The sequence below is a fragment of the Cygnus olor genome, chromosome 8, assembly GCF_009769625.2.
Source record: "Cygnus olor isolate bCygOlo1 chromosome 8, bCygOlo1.pri.v2, whole genome shotgun sequence".
In the NCBI taxonomy this organism is placed as follows: Eukaryota; Metazoa; Chordata; class Aves; order Anseriformes; family Anatidae; genus Cygnus; species Cygnus olor.
In genome coordinates, this window is record NC_049176.1 from 4,399,699 (window position 1) to 4,416,163 (window position 16,465).

The 16,465-nt window shown below is 36.3% G+C and overlaps 1 long non-coding RNA gene across 1 annotated transcript in view; it reads left to right on the forward strand.

Annotated features, from left to right (window-relative positions):
- Positions 1-4,690: 4,690 nt before the first annotated feature.
- Positions 4,691-16,465, forward strand: part of LOC121074069 — a 173,681-nt gene continuing 161,906 nt past the window's right edge. The window contains exon 1 of the long non-coding RNA XR_005822083.1: positions 4,691-4,865. This is a non-coding gene — a long non-coding RNA (uncharacterized LOC121074069). The remainder of the gene's footprint in view (positions 4,866-16,465) is intronic.

A 16,465-nucleotide genomic window follows, 5' to 3' on the forward strand; every position in this document is an offset into this window, starting at 1 on the left:
GCAGAGCATGACAATAGAGGCAGATCTGAAAGATCCAAGAAGAGACTGGAACAAGGAACCTACATTGAAAATGGAAACAGTACATAAAATCTAACGTGATAATATGCTCTGTGCCTACAATGCTGCTGAACTGAAAAGTGAAAATGAACTTTAAAAGATGCTCAGTGCAATTTAACTTGGAAACAACAAGCCACGGATAACTATTGTGAAGGACTCAGACAGAAAGGGCATGAGCTCTTTGGCAACTGAAGATGGAATAAGTGATTTTTGCTGCTCCCTGGACATCTAAAAGCAGGTGAATATCCACTAAGACACTTTGATTGTGAGCTTCATTAAGAAAATGGTATGCTGTTTGTTCAGACAGTCTTTCCATTAAAGGCACAAATAACTTATTCATCATATACCCAGTTGTTTTATTTCATAGCTATCACATGCCTGAATTCTCGTGCATACATCTTATCAGTGAGCCAAAGAAAATCAGATTTTAACACTAGTGTTCAATGGTGTTTCATTGGAATCTTAAATAATAGGTATCCTTAACATCCTCAAAATATCATTTCCCATTAGCAGCAGGAAGTAGTGGTTCTGGAGTTATACCAAAGATCTGTCCCAGAGACATTTTCAGACAGGTAGCAAAATATTTGCTTTTTTAAATCCTTTCCAAGAAGTTGCAGAAAGTCAAGTACCATCAGGATTGTGGAGAACAACAGTGTGCTCTCACTGAAAATTTGTCAGGAATAAAATTCTTTTCTTTTGATCTCTAGAACAAAATTTTAGGAACTTTTAGAATGTAGAAAGATGTATTTCCTAATTTTGACATTTTACATAAGCTCTTCAGCTACCATTGCAATTTCTAGGAGTTAAAAATCCAAGTCTATTTTTCCCAGTAGCTAATCTAAGCTAACTGAATATCTTTTATTCAAGTTTATTCAGAGAGGAACAGCTGAAATATTTATGTGGAAAAAATTAATGTATTAAAATATGATGTTTGTATAAATTCTTCTATAAAGTACTATAAAATGTCTCCGTTTCCTAGTCATAAGGGTACCCGGTCTTTCCATTCATCTTAAGGATGAAAAAACTAAAATCTTTTCTCTTCTTCGTAGCGTCCATAACCCCCTTCATTGCAGTGAAACTTGTGCTCGATTAGTGTTGTGTCATAAACATTTATTACTAGATATAGTACGTTGTGGAAGATATTAGAGGGATTACTCTATGCCCTAAGCAGTATGTCTGGTAATACATATTACTGAATTTGCAAAATAAAACTATAGTTAGTATTCCTCAATGGAAATGATCACATATTCTTCACTGAAAGACTTTTTTTTTTTTTGTGTGTGTAAGAAAGTTACTCACCTGAAACTGGCATCCCTTCAGGGCAGCAGCAGCATATTGTCACAGGTGATGCTACAGAAGTGCTAACTGCAGCAGCAGAAATGCTTCCTAGCCTGAGAGGCTCTTGCTCATTGCACTAATACAGATTCCTCAACAGCACAACTGAAACTAGAACTCTAAGCAAAAGGGAACTACAGGTGGTTCCCAACTCAAAAAAGAGTTGGATGCAGGATAAAAATTTTACCAAATTATTATTTTGAGCTGGATGCTAGATTTCAGGTTTAATGTGTTTAAATGAAAAATGAAAGATTTTTTTTTTAAATAAAAATATAATGACACAGTTCTTCCAGAATAGGAACCAAAATAATGCTAGGCAATACCAGCCTGACCTAATGCCCAAGGGCTGTGACAACGCATGAGGAGAAGCACTGATAACCCTCTCTGGTAAACATACATCTAACCCTGACGAAGTACCTTTAATAAGGAATTCACCCCCATGCTGAGGAAGACATTGCTTTCCAGATCTTAGTAAATTTATGTCCATTTGTTATCATATTTTTCAATACAGAGTTTAATACACCTAGAAAGCACTGACATGTGGCCAGACAGCATTTATTCTTTCACCATAAGGCACAGAACAATCTATATATACTGGGGGCAAGGTTGCAAGTTACTTTGGTAAAGGGTCTTTTGCCAAAAACAGTAGCTGCAGTTAATCAGAAAATATTAATAAACATGGCCTAACTTCACTAAATGACGACTGAAAATGTAGGCAATTTAATTCATAATACTAGTGTGGAGAATTTCCCCTTTTGTGCCATAACCCAGTGTATAAGATGTCTGTGCACTGCAGGTTTTCTAGTGTACTAGGATTTCAGAAACCCCTTTGCCCCATCATGTAAAATTCAAAAAATTCACTAGATTTAAGTAAAAAAAAGAAAAGGCATGTCTGAGCCTCTTGGCAAGACAGTCACAAATGGTTAAAAAAATAATGTGAAGAAAACCTAGAAGTTCATTAAGGAAGATTTATTCTTCCTTTCACACACAGATGACCCCCTAAATCTGTACTTCTTCCCTGTCTTACCTTGCAAAGTGATGTTAAGTGTTACAACAATTAAATCTGTATTCACCACCAGCAATACTGTAAAAAATTACTAGGGAAAAAAAAAAAAAAAAAGAAGAGAAAAGAGAAAAGGGAAAAGGGAAGAGGGAAAAGGGAAAAGAGAAAAGAGAGAAAAGAGACAGCATTGTGAACTTGGGTAGATCACTTATATGCTTTTATCAACCGTGGTGTTACTGTGATCCATCTTTCCAGCCTCCTAATTTATAAGTGCCATAACTTACTACCAAATATAAATCACCTCCACATTTCCTAGATCTGTTCTGTATTTTCTCTCTCTGTCTTGTAGTCACACATAAATATCTCCATATTCATAATAAGAGAGAGACAGTACTATTGCTACAGTTTTCAGTGTCTTTTTTCAAATAGGTTTCAAGTATCTCACACATAATGTTATCCGCTGAACTCAATAAAAGATGACTATACTAATATAAAATTGTCTTGGATAAGGTTTCAAAATCTGAATTTAAACACAAACCAACAAACAAGCACTATTCCACAATACACAGCTTCAGTGTATCAGGAGTAATTTCTCTTTTAATGGAGGATACTCAGAATCAAAAAGAACTTTTCTGTATTAAATACCTGTTTTATTTGAAAGGGTTGCATTTGTTCTGTGATTAGTATTGAATTGCAGAGCAGGAAAAAATAAAGAACAAAGGTAGATACATTTTCAGAAGCCATGACAGCTTTAATAGAAACTTCTCAAAATTGCCCACACACATCCTGGTCCTAACAACTGGGGCAGCAAGAGGTCTTGAGTTAAATTTCCCTTTAATGTAGCCTTGTAATACAGCTTCTTTCATTCAGTCCTGACTAGCTCCTGAATCACGTGTTCCTGAAAGGCCACAGGGGAAATGAAAGGAGGACAAAGGGGTCATTCCTCTCCTCCTTCCCAAACAGATAGTGGCAGGACCTTCTTAGGTGACAGAAATACCAGACACACAGATAATGCTGGGATGTTACACAAGTTAAGCAGAATGAGAAAAAAAAATAAAAATCTGCTCTCCCTTTTAGCTAGAGTCATCTCAAGAGCTTCTTGTAACAAGAGAAGACACAACATTTTCAGATGGAAATGTGATTTTCAAGTTGACAGTGCAACTCTAATTAGATGGGAGTCCAAGGAAAGAACATATCACAGGGAAATAAATAGGCTATAAAAGAAGAAAACCACCAATGTGTATAACCATGGAAATTAAGGGAGAGAACAGGAAAGAGCAAAGGCCATATGAGACATCTATTACAAAACATCAAGGTCAACACTACAAGTGGAGGCACAGAGAGGTAAATTGATAGAGATTACAGAAATGATCAAGGACGCAAAGATCAAACATGAAGGAAATTGGCATTCTTACTCATGTGCATTCTGCCCTGACCACAAAAATGGAATTTTTTGTGTGTTAAAAATATTGTATCTGAAAAAAATTACATTGAAATATATCATAGCATTTAGTGAATGAATCAAAACTAAAATGAAGGCAGCTACAGAAAGCAATTTAAAAATATTTTAAATAAAGTTACAAACTCTGCTTCTTTTTTAAAAGCTAAGTCCTAGATTTGCATTAAGAAAATCATTTTAGAAACACCTAACCGTGAGCAAGCAATTCTCCAAGTACAACTCCATATCTGAATATTTCTGTCATCTTTGCACAAAAGCAAATTTCTGGAAAAAATATTTTGGAGCCATGCATCATGATGCAGCTGGAGTGAGAGATTCCGTGGCTGCCAGTGGGCACCTGGACACCCCATGCAGACAGGCTCGGGGACAGCCCAACAGGCAAACCAGCGTTTACTGTCAGAGCTGCATTGCATGGTATTATCCCACAATAGCTTCTGACAAGATGCTCAGTGTAACTCTGTTATAGTTTTCTTTCATAATGGTAATGTTTCCATTACTTATCACAGTCACTCCTCCCCCCCCCCCCCCCCCCGCTACTTTTGTTTTGTTCTGATTGTTTCTGATTGTTTAACTAACTTTTTTGTTGCATCTTATTTTCTGTTCATTTGACTTAACTAAGCCCAATGCAAGGAGCCTCCAGTCAGATCATGAATAAAGGACGTGTACAAAGGACATTTACTATTCTGAACAGCTTGTACTTTGTGTCTCAGATAGGCAGGCGTGTTTGTACACCATGTTCAATATATGTAACATTAACCTTTCACTTACTTAACTCAGCCATTATAACAAGTTTAGTAGTAATAACACTAATTGTATAAATAAACACAGATACACAGATACACACATGCACACTTGAATAAGATATTTTTTGACTCACTGTTTGAATGATGTCTATGAATTTTTAGCATTTTTTTTCCTCAATTTAAGACCTCTCTGTCTTTTTCTTTCTCTTTTCAGACTTCCAGCTTCTCCTTTTGGGTTTCAAATTGCAGTCACAGTTTTCCGGTTATTGTATTTAACCCTACAATTTAACAAGAGTTCCTCTTTGAGATAAAAATGGAACACACTAAAACTGATGACAAGTTCTGAGTCAGCCCATCTTTTTTTACCCCTCTATCCTAAGGAGACAGTTTCATAAGAATAGCCACATCCCTATTTCTATGATTATAACAATCATTTTCTAAGGAGAATAATATTATCATATCTACAATTCACCATTTGTTGGAAACTTAAAATAAAGAAAAGGAAGTAAAAGTAATTAAAGAACATCTATTTTTAAGTCCAGACAAGTAAAAAGTCTATTCTTACAAGATTTCTATACTCAAGCTTCAGTTGCACTTGAATCCACGTGTTAGATTCTGTAAGGTTTTAGAAACAGTGCTTCTGCCTATACCTGTGTGGTCAGGTGGGAAACACAAAGCCCACTGATTTGCAGGGAGGACCACTGCGTGCTCTGACCTCTAGGATTAATGACTAAAAGAGCAGAACAATTGTTACCTGCCTTGTCCACAAACATCAAAACTTAATTTGTTCACCAGTTCCACAAAAAGCTTCATAATTGTCAATTGCAGGCTTGAGGCACTAATTCTCTTTTTTGAGTAGAAACAACATCATGCCAGTTTCTTTAGTCCTCCCTACTCCCTACTCCGTACTGGCTACTCCCTTGTTGGAGTGCTGGCTGGAGGCGTCCCTCCCTGAGCTGCCTGCCCGTGCGAGGGGTACCTCTCTCTGCCTCGGAGCCTGGCCAAGTTACAAGTCACCCAAACACTAGGCACTACAACAAGCAGCTTAAAACTTCGGTGGAACTAGCCCAAAGGTTGTCTTTCATCTCTCATTGTCTTTCGATGTATTTTTAATAACATCGTAATGCTTTTAATGTATTTATATTATTCTTACGGTTACACTGAGAATATTCCATTCACTGCCAGGCACCCGAAGACACTGCCAAACACAGCAGAAAAGGGAACCAGTGTGCTTGACTTTTGAGGAATATTTAGAAGAATAATACGTATTCACAGGAGATTAACTAAGCAGAAACTAAGTGGGACCATGACAACACCCTACAAATACTTGAAGGGAATAAACACTGCATTAGGAAAAGAACTATTTATTATGAATAGTATAGTAATGTGAACATTAAAATAATATCTGGACACTGAGTTCTATTAGCTTGTGGAGTCAGCTCCTGTATAAACATTAAAGCATCAACAATAAAGCATAATTTTAGGGAGGTAGTCTGAGTGATTTTAACAGATAAACACTCAGACATTAAATAATTTTTGAGGTTTTGAATCAAGTGTCTTTGTGTCTTTTCCAAGACTAAGTTTATATTGGTCGAAGAAAAATATTTTCCATCTTTTTTTTTTCTTTTTCTATTTAAATGTGAAGAACCATATGGCCATTTTGAAATATGCTGGCCAATACTTTCTCATGCAATAAAAATGCTGTTCAGCTACAGCAAACAGTACATTACTTTTAGTGCCCTTGAACCTGTCTCACTTCACCAGGATGCATTCAGACAATGCCAGAATGGAGTGCAAGTATGGAGGCCTTTGCACAGATGGGTCAGTGAACAGTAATAACAGAATAAGCCTTTCAAATTTGCTTGCAAAAATATTTTTTCTTACTGGCTTTGAAGGAGAACAGTGTCTGTTTTCTACACTACAGTGTCAGACATTCATACAAAATAAATCTACGCCCATTCCTACAGGGTAGCCAGAAGAGTGCAGTAAATCAGCACATCTCTTGCCTGGTGTGGTTAGGGCCTTTCCAGAGCAGTGTGCTCTGTGGAATATTCTTCCCAGTAGCATATCCCATGGCTGCTGTGAGACGGAGAACCGTGAGATAATCTACTCCTAACAAACTTTCCCATCCTCATGTTAAGGTTTGGTCCAGATCTATGATTAACATAATCTTTTGAGGGTATATTTACTATTATTTTTATGGTTTAGCCAGCTATTTTGAAATAGATGAGATAGCCAAAGTTATAAATGAGGTTGACAGAGCCACAAAACATCAAGGACCAAAATACGTTGCCAGTTAGAACTTTCACAAATCCTTTAAATCTGTGTTTACCAGCTTAGTTTTCCATACATTCTCTTCCTTATCTCCTGGAGTGACTAAAGAGCAAATTGTCTTTTTTTTCAAACCTAAAATTTCATGAATATTTTTTATTCATGAAATAAATTTGATATATACAAACCAAGTTTACATAACAATAAACTGAGTGTGGAAAAGATGCATATTCAGCATGCCCTTATATCGAATCACATTGTTTTACATGCAGCAAATGTTCTGATTTTATTGTGTTTAATATCTTAGTGTATCCAGCATGCTTAAGGGCTCTATAGCACAAAAAGAAAGTCCCTGTTGCAAAGAAATTGTCTTTTATTTGCAGGCATATTTGTATAAATACTGCAAATAAAAAGCGAATGTTACTTATTTTAAAGTTGTGTCTCAACATGCTTTTATTTTTTATTTTTTTAAATTAAAAAACAATTAAACTTGCTTCTTATATTTTCAGTATGGACCATGTGGCAATGACTGTATAAAATAACTGCAATTCAGCTTAAATTTATGTAAGATTTTTGGTTTGTTAATAGAATGCATATTTTGATTCTGTAAAATCTTAGAAAAAAGAATTATTATTCATCCTCTTTCTAATATTTTCTAATTGCTATAACTATTCTATATAAATAAGACACATGAAAAAGCATGTTCTTTACAAGTATATAATCCTTTTCACTGTAAACAGAAAGCATAACAGTAACTGCAGTAACTACAGTACTTTATGGTGAACCTCACTTGTTTTTCCACTGAACCCCTTTTTAATGAATCCTGAAATGACAATGTCTGCCATATAAACTGAAAATACTCCACAGATCAAAAGCATAGAAAGTATTCCTTTTGCCTTATTATATCCTCTTAGTACAGCTTCAGGGTTGCAAATACGTCACATTTCAGATTGCCTTATCCAATGCAACAGATTTTACCTTCTGCTTTCCTTAAGGTATTTTACATTTTTTCCTTATTTTAACTCTGTTGTCTTTAGAAAAGATTTGAGTCTAACATTATCTTCCATTCCCTTTAATTAACATGTCAAATTATAAGTGAGGGTACCTCCTTAATCAGAAAATTTAGTACCTTCTGAATTTTGCTACTTGCTGCAAAGTTGCTCTATTTATAATAATGACCTGAGCTATTGACATAGTACAAAACATTTCCCACAGCCATAAATAGGGTCACTTCAACAAATTTCACACATGTGGAACTGCAATGAGTTCAATGATATTGTTCCAAGTTTACATGAGCATACAGGAAAGAAATCCAATGTCCAACAACACCACTTTCTAAAGCAATAGTAGAACAACTGTTGCTAACAGAAGTAGTTAAGCTGTTGGGGCGGGAGACCCAAAATGAGCAATTTTAAAAACAATTTGGGGGATTATTTTAGTAAATGTACAAAATTCACCTGCCTGGTGCTCAAATAAAAGTCCAGGCAGGAAATGGAAGCCTTGTCTTCAACCTACATCCAGTTGTATAATTCTCCTGTTAACTCTTGGTTAACATTATGGTGTCTTAGAAGATTAATACCAGCCCTTTACGATGTTCCCATGCTTTTTGTTTTACAGATGAGCCATTTGTCTTGTCCTTCTGCTTTTCTTTTCTCTTTAGTTCTCTCATCTCCCTGCGATTTCTCTCACCATCTTGATCCTCTCTTCTTTATCAGATTCTGCCCACTAATCTTTCTCTCTCCTCTTTCATCCCTCCTTCCTCTTCCTTCCCTCAGCCTCCCCTTACTTCTTTATTCCATTTTCCCCTCCTTTGTTTTTCTGTCCGTGTCCAGTTATCACCAGTGTAATGAGGAGCTTTACATCCAGAGGCCACCCGTTGGGCATCCATAGCATTGCAATGGGAACGCAGGTGTTTGCAGGAACTGATGGAAGGGGAATACGAGCAATGACTGTCTTTAATATTAAAGCAAAATTACTGACTTTGCTTGTTTGTTTGTTTGTTTCCTCTTCTAGAACAGAAACACTGTCAATTATGAATACGAGAAGGGGTTCAGGACATCAGAGAAGATGGAGCAGGAGAAACAAAATCCATTTCAGAACTGAGTTGGAAGGAAAGGAAGGAAACAAATGTTGTGCCCTAATGAATGTGGCAAGCTATAAAAAATAAATACCGAACACAGACATGAGTCACTCCCTGAGCAGTAGCAAAGGGCCATATATTTTTTCACCATTTTATGGCTAAAAAGAATGCCATAATGACTGGACAGGATCTTCACTGAAACTAATAGCAAAGCCATTATAATGATTTCAGGATACCTAATACTTTGCATTCATTTCTTAAGTGCATGTAAGTCCTTTTTGGTCAGGAGTCACATACGGAGGACACAACCCATAAACTAAGTTTGTAAAAATGACTAATTGTGTAATTTTATGCATACAAAATAAAAGGAAATATTTCAACTGTCATCCGTTCCAACAGGGAAAAATGTGGAGCAAAAAGCTATTGAGAGGGAGAAAAATTTATACAGAAACAGAGATAACATGTTTTTGCAGATTGGGACTCCCCATTATACACTTTCTGTGATTTTAGTTTGTTTCTTTAAGCAGTTTCATGGACTGTTACAAAATGTTGCTACTAATGCCATCATGAAATGAGATGTCTCTTGTGCTTATATTGTTTGTGTGTGTGTTATTTTAAGCAGGCATTCATGAAGTAACTTGCATTAAATTACCCAAACATAATATTTTGCAAACAGCCAATGAAAATTAAGATGAGTGTTCCTAATTAGCCGATCATCAAGCTATAATCATTTCAGGATAAATTAAGCTATGGATATTATAGAAAAGTAATGAAGTGTTAGTGCCAGGGATTTTCTGTTGCTGGTTGCCTTTTTTTTTTTTTTTTTTTTTTAATGTGGTGCAGTCAGACGAGAAGGGCAGAAGAGATTTGGTTTGCCCTTAACCTCTGCTCACTTATAAATACAAATATCCCAAAGCTCAGAACAAAAATTCTGGTTTAAACTGAACATTTCATTTCTAAATAGGTTTCCCAGTAGTGAAGAATCATTTGTCTTTGTCAGCTTTGACCCCACTTGTCTTCATCAGGTTACTTTTTGAAAGAAGATTTCTATGATTACTTTCAACAAAAAAATGATGTACTGATTTAAATGGCCCTGAATGGCATTCTCAGAAGTCACACTGCTATCCTGAAAAAAGACTAATGAAGCAAGACCATCTCCCCTTCCATGACACTTCAGTGACTGACAACATATTATTAAAATTCATATGATACTCTGTGATACAATTAAACTTAAGGTAGATTAATAGCCCTAACGGGGGAAAAAAAAAAAAAAAAGATTCATAATTATCTATCCAAATACTGCCTCCTTGCATGCATAACTTAAATATATATATATACGTGTATACTGCAACAACCACGAGCCAATACAAAAGGAACTAAAAATGCAAAAATTAGAATGTATTGAAATCTTCACTATATTGGAGATCTTTAAATCTATTGTAAAAGGAGCAGTGCTCAAAAGCATAATAAAATGTGGATATTCTAATAATCCTTCTTGTGTATTGATACCTGGGGCAACCTAAGAAGACCTTGCTTATATGGATTCTACTTGTCTATGTTCTGTTTATACATGAACTGTGGCAATTTCAGTTTGTTTCACAGACATGTCCCTCAAAGCCTTGCTTAAGATTTTAGCTCTAGAGTAATTATGCTTTATAACACATTTGGGCCCTCAAGTTTGAATGAGGTCGGTATGACAGATTAGTGCATGCTGGACTCATTTCACAAATGCATTGGACTTTTTCCACTCTGGCATAATGTGTAGAAAATTTCCAGTGAGGATCAGTTCAGAATTTTAAGAGACTGCAATTAATCTTTTGTCACTCTTTTCTTAAATGCGGATCTAACATATCTACCTTCCATCCTAATTACAAGACTGGCTTTAACAGTCTAATTTGTCATGTAAAACAGCTGTTTCTGGATCTTCTGTTACACCAAAGTAAAGAAACTGAGGTGGGTATGCATTTTGAGCCAGGAAATATTGACTTATAATAAATTGCAATCTAAGTGTGGTTTTTTTTAATTATTTTATTTTAAATTTATTTTAATAGTATTTTATTATTTTATTTTAATATGGGTCTAAAGAGATGAAGCCAGAGTAGAAGAGTCATTGTAAAAGTTCTTTTACATACTACCCTTCCTGCCTCCTCTCTCTGGCTTTCTGAATACCGATGAATCTGCAGAGCCATATAACAATGACAGTGTCATATATGAAACTCAGCTTTACTTTGCTGTTCTCTTAGCTGCAGGTTCAAGTTTCTTCTGGCTAGTTTGAACAGATAACTTTGTTGCAATGTTAAATTTGTCCTATTAATTTACCTACTAATTTAAAAAGATCTTGTAAGAAAGCTAAATAGAAACAGACCACTGATCATTTTAAAATATATATATAACATGTAGGATTACAGCAATAGTAAGAGACACATCATATATCAGAACTTTCACCAACTAACCCTCATTAAAATCCCTCTGAGAAACATGAGTATTATCACCATTTCAGGCAGCAGTTAATCATCACCGAGTCCTTTTGGAACTCCACTGGACACATAATGATGGGAAGCAGGAGCATGAGAAGAGGAGCTGGGCCAGAAGCTGGACAGCATCCCTGCCTGAGTTTTGTAGAAGTCAGAGGGAAATGCTACAGGACACACCTTAAAGACTATGAGAATTCTGGTAGCTCAGCATACTTTGTTTTAGCTCTGACCAGCAACCAGGGAGAGCACGTCCATATCTAAATTTCACTCTAAGCTCCATTAGAAATAAACAAACAAACAAAAAACCCAAACAAATAAAATGCCTTCTTCAATGCTTGCTCTGCTTGTTAAAAGTAAACTGCCTATGGATGCACAGAACACTCAGCGATCCAGCATGTAAGCATCATTTTTTCTCAGGGGCAAGTTATCACAGATAACGTGTTTTCAGAAACCCAGTTTGAGCTATCTTGGACATTGTTTTGAGAAATATGAGGCAGCTGCAGCCTCTACTACTTCAAATAAAACTGTGACACTCAATGGCTCTAAAAATTCAGCTCCTCAGAGTTTCAAATAGGACAGCTAGAAAAAGAGGCTCCTAGCATTGTGTTACAATTCAGTGGTATGACTTTTTTAGTTTTTTATTTTTTTTTCATTTTGGCTTCTATTGAGCTTTAATTATGATAAAATATTTAATATAAAAATCAGTAATTTCTACCTATAGATAAGAGTTTTAAATAAAATATGAAATGCTGAAATTAAATGAACTATATGCACATAGACTAGTTTGTCATTTTTAAATGTTTTATTCATTTTACCATCAGTAGTCCCACTGAGTAGAAATCAAGTTTTTCAGCTGATATACTGATATGTTCTGTTGCCTACTGCACACCTCATCTGAAAACTGGAAAAATCCAACTAAGAATTAGCAATGGTCCAACCTCTATCAGCTTAATGCTGATAACTATCCAAAAGTATAAATCCTTATCCAAACTGACTAAATGTATCGGAAGCCTTAACACAGAAAACTCTACTCTTTGAAAGGCAGGACTTTTTTTTTTTTTTCTTTTTTTTTTTTTAGCAGACTGATTTTCCTTACTGTCCTAGTTTGGTTTCAGTGAATGAGTCAAATGGTTCATCCTGGGCCCCAGACCTGGTTTAGTCATGTACAAACAGTGCAAAATACTTGAACACTGTAACATCAGAACAAAAGTGCTTTCTGGACGTTTTATGCACATCTAATATGTCACAGATGCAAGGCAGAAAAGAGCTTCACTTCAAAAACAACTTCTTCATAGTGATTATACTGATGGAGAAGGATCTATTTTTTTATTTTTTTTCCATAGAAGGGTTTCCATAGGAGAAAAATAATTGATCTGAATTACTGTATTTGCAAAAACTTGGATGCTTAAGTCAACTGTATGTTTGAAATATTTTCTGCTCTTACAGGAGATTAAATTGATGTAATTTTTAATTAATTAATTACATTATTTATTGACAAAACAGCCTCCACATAAGGCATTTTCTGGAGAGATTCAACAATCTTAGTAGACAACAGATTTATCAAATCTTCAGGAATAACTCTGCTGGACTCTCTGAAAAATTTTCCTGTACCTGTGCAGTCTCTCAGATTATTTAATAACAATGACACTTCATTTAGCCCAGGTTAAGGTGCTAAAATTGAGATGCTCTAGTACTTAATATTAAGGTAGACAAGATCACAAAGATCACCCAAAATGACTTGGATCAGATCCTAATCTTATTAAATTAGCCAAAACTTGCATTTTATGACAACTTCACATTTTACACCAACTGCAAGGGGCAGAGGATGCATGACCTAGTACTATATTGACTGATGAAAAGTTAACAAATCAAATGTTTGTGTCATGTTGCTGAGACGCTGTATAAGGTAGTAGAAATCCTGAAACCACATGTACCGCATCACTGTCTATTACTGCACGTTAAATATAATTTCCTAGTTTGAGCTCTAGTGTTGAAATCGCACTACAAGGAATATTTTTACAGAAAGGAAGCAATCTTATGATTTAGTAAAACCCTTGCTGATCTATTTTTCTCTTTACATACTGAATTAACTATTTTCATTGCCCTAACAAAAATCAGCAAGAAAAAATATTGTTAGATTTTCTTAAATTAATCTCTGACAATTTCAGGAAGATTGGGTAGGAAATGGTGAACAGTGACAGTTTTAAAATGCCTGTAATCCATTCCTTCCTCTTTCCAAAGTTCAGCTGGACTTCTATTCGTTTAGTTACTTTTTATTCCAAAAGGTAGCCATTTATTTGAGATTTAATCTCCCGTCTAACATGTAAAATCCTGAGCTGGTGCTGGCCACAGATCATCCTGCCCTCCTGTTCCACTGCTTTCACACACAACTGATTGGGACTCCACAGCCTCTGACTCCACCTCACACACCATGAGCACTGAAGAGTTAACAAAATCAATAGGACTGAGTTAACCACTGTCATACTGGAAAAAGACTCCATGTTTCCACACTCGGCTTTATTTACTGGGTATTTTTCTTGGATAATATTTATATCCACTGCAACTGGCAGAGCTCAAACCTGTCAGAGCCTTGACTACACCTCAGACCTCTCCATGCAAGAAATCAATATAATGGATTCATGAAAAGCATTGTTCATCAAACCTAGCCCTCACACACATACAACACCACAACTGACAAAATAACTTTGTTGTCTTATCCACTAGCTAACTGCCTCTTGCGTTATTTGCCAGCACCCACCATTTTCATATGTTTTGACCTGTAACAAGATATTCTGAAGGGATCCATTTGAATGTCTTAGCTATAAAATCATTTTGTGCTATGAATATATAGCTTAATTCTGGCAAAGGACAAGGCTATAAACAATAGCTTCAACTATTTTTAGTGAACAATACAACATAAGTAAAAATTAAAATCTGATGAAAAGAAACAGTAGCATGCATGCACAAAAGTAATATAAACCTAAAATAATTTCACATTCAGTTAGTTATATTAGTCTTTGACCATTAAAATGTTAACATGACGATAATCAATCTTAAATCAATTATTGTGCAATTGCTGAGTCAATAGGAGTATAGTTAAATATTGATAAGCACCTAAAAGCTCTGTCAGGACATATTGACAACTTGAGAGATGAATGCAGGCCTGTGCAAAAGGAAAGCTTGACTTGCATTGCTTTGATGGAAAGCAGGACAAGGTTGAGTTTACATTCTTATTACCACTGTTAGACATGCCGATCGATACAGGCTGCCTCTGCCCTGTCAGCATGGAGCAGTGAAGACACGTAGGTGTTATTTCCAGTCTTTTCATCTGTACAACTGTGTGGAGATGGCCAGCTAATACCCTGTGCAGCAAAGGGCAAAGGACTTAAAAATCCAAAGATTTAAAAATAAATTAAATAAATAAAAATTATAAAATGATGGCAGGGAAAAATACTTATGGCCAGATGGGATACTGCTGTTTCTACTTAGCATTCTCCAATGGTTGCAAAGGTAGTCACAGTAGCCTGCAGCCACACTCACTGGAGTGGCTATGCTTATAAATTATGAATTAAGAGTCCTTTTATTTTGATAGATGTGAGCAAAATAGCTCCAAGGTTTTACACCATCTCCACAATTACATAGAATCAAGCCACATTTTAATTATACCCAGCTTGGTTTTGTGATGATGCTTATCAAAGGAGTCACCAGTTTTGTTCCATGAAAGTGGAACAGTCACCCCTCTGCTGTTCTTCAACTTACAAAACTTAGTCTCTACAATACTGACGTATTTGTGTTCCAGTTCACTTAATGAAGTCATTATGTTGAAGCAAATATCCTTTATTATTTCTTCTGTACCTACATGCAGAGGAATAATTGTTGTCTAGATACTAGTATTCTTTGAATGAAACATACTCAATTTTATCTGTAGCCAGCAGCAAAGTACACAGCCACAGACAACCAAACTATTTGTTGTTGGATTTGGGTCAGATAAGATACATTATTATAGTAAGCTCCAGGTAGCACTAGCTGTTAAGGTTATGTCAGGAATGTCATTGTAACTTCCAGTTTCTTTCATGCAGATAACTTTCTGAAACATTCTCCCTCTCTGGTGATATTTTCCTACTTTGTGTCAGCCCAAAGGCAAATTGTTTTTAGCAAGCTTCAGCCAAAACCATTCAGCCATTTCACCTAACAGGAAGATTAAGTTTCACCTTGTCATAACACCCCTAGTAAATATGAAGGCCCAGTTCTGTTCCTGCAGCACCTGCTGAATGGATCTTTCATGGCTGGCACTCACCGACACACACACACCGCAGGAGGACCAGCTTCCTCTGCCTGCAGCGGACAATGAAGTGCCCTCAAGGAGTCAGTCGTAGGCACAGAACTTGAAGAGCTGGTGAGTTGCTTTGCAGAGCTTGGTTCAGGCGTTTCTGACAAGAAACCTCCTGTGACTCTGGTAATATCTCCTTAATATTTTAAATATTTTAAACTGTGCTTCTGGAAACTTGCCCTGGAGTCCTGACCTGCCCTGTGGATCTTGCCAGCTGAGGAGGGGCCTTCCTAAAGCCGGGTCCCTAGCAGCGCCCAGCCCTCACCAGGGCACCACGACTGCCCAAGACCAACTGCATTTCTGGGGCTCCAACTCCCCTTTTGCCTCGGAAGCCTCAAATGCTCCCACCCATTCACCTCAGAGGCATGCAACAGCACCGCTCATGGCTTTCCTTGGTGACATGTAACACCACCACCTAACAGCAGATAGAAGGATGAACAGCCCTCCTTGACCACAGCTCTTCAGCTCACTGAGGCTTACACAACCTTTGAGAAGATGTGCAACGAAGGAAAAAACTTAACTGAGAACACACTGCTGTGGAAAATGAAATCCAAAAGTATGCTGCTCACTGTTTAGCAAAATATGTCTTAATTTATAACCTGTTTATCTTGTTGAACTTGCTTCTGATGGGGGGGCGGGAAATAAATAAATAAAAGCCCTTTTTTACAGTTCTATTTCCATCTTTTTTTTTTTTTTTTTTTTTTTTTTTTTTT